Below are 1,366 nucleotides of genomic sequence, written 5' to 3'. Positions count from 1 at the left end.
CATTCACCTCCTTCCTTGATGGTTGTGATGGTTAGGATTGTGGGTCAGCTTGGCTGGGCCATGATTCTCAGTGTTTATATGTGATTGCTTCCATGACGGAATCTGCTGTGAGCAGTCAATCAGTTGAAAGGGAGTTTCCTTGGGGTGTGGCCTGCATCCAAATATAAGAAGACGTTCTGGCTTTATTTGCTGGCTATGGATTCTGCATCTACCTCATGTTTGTCTGACCTCCGGTTCTTGGGACTTGAGCTATCAGCTTATCTGCAGATCTTGGGATTCGTCAATCTTCACAGCCTGTGAGCGGGAGCCCTGCTCTCTGACCTGACGATCTTGGGTTTGCTAGCCCCTGTGGCTACGTGAATGGAGAGAAGCCTCTATCCTGATCCATGGACTTGGGACGTTCCAGCCTTTACAATTGAGTGAGCCGTTTCCTTTACATAATTCTCTCTCTATATATGTATATTTGTATGCTTTACTGGTTTTTCTTCTCTAGAGAACCCAGCCTGAGACAATGGTCATATAGTTCTTGATTTGTAGATGGATGCAGTGTCACCTGGGGCAAAGGCTACATTTCCCAGCCTCCCTTCTGCTATATGCGACCCTTATGACTAAATGCTGGCCAGTGCTGTGTAACTCTTATTATGTATCCTAAAGTGGAAAGATCAGGCCCTTATCCTCTTTATCCTCATGCTAGTGAAATGTGTATTTAATGTCTGGAATTTCGGCATCCATTTTGAACCATGCAGTGACCGTGGAATGGAAGCCTCCATGGCAGAGCCACGAGATAGAAAGATTCTGAGTCTCACCAAACCAACTCTGATTGCATACTCCACAAACTTCATATGAGAAAGAAATAAACTTCTATCTTGTTTTAGTGACTGTTATTTTGGGTTTGCGTTATTGCTAGTTGAACTTACAGAACAATCCACTCCATCAACCCTTCCTGGTAATATAGAACAATGGTTAAGTGCAAGGGCTTCAGAATCAAACAGACATGTATCTGACACCCAGCTCTACTACTTCATAACTGTCTGATCTTAGGTAACTTACTTAACTCTGTAAGCCTCAGTTTCTTCATCTGTATCTTCCTCTTTGTACCTACCTTATAGAGATGTAAGGATTATACTGCATAAGATGTGCAAGGAGCTAATGAGCAGGGAAGAATTTGAAATCTGTCCCTGGTAAGCTCCTACGTCCACTCCTCACTTTTTCACTTCTATCCTTAACCAAAAAAAACCCAAACCTGTTGCCTTCAAGTTGATTCCAGCTCATAGCGACTCCATAGGACAGAGTAGAACTGTCTCATAGGGTTTCCAAGGAGTGGCTGGTAGATTTGAACTGCCGACCTTTTGGTTAGCAGCCGAGC

The sequence above is a fragment of the Trichechus manatus genome, unplaced genomic scaffold (assembly GCF_000243295.1).
Source record: "Trichechus manatus latirostris isolate Lorelei unplaced genomic scaffold, TriManLat1.0 scaffold00029, whole genome shotgun sequence".
Taxonomy (NCBI): domain Eukaryota; kingdom Metazoa; phylum Chordata; class Mammalia; order Sirenia; family Trichechidae; genus Trichechus; species Trichechus manatus.
This window is presented reverse-complemented; position numbering follows the sequence as displayed.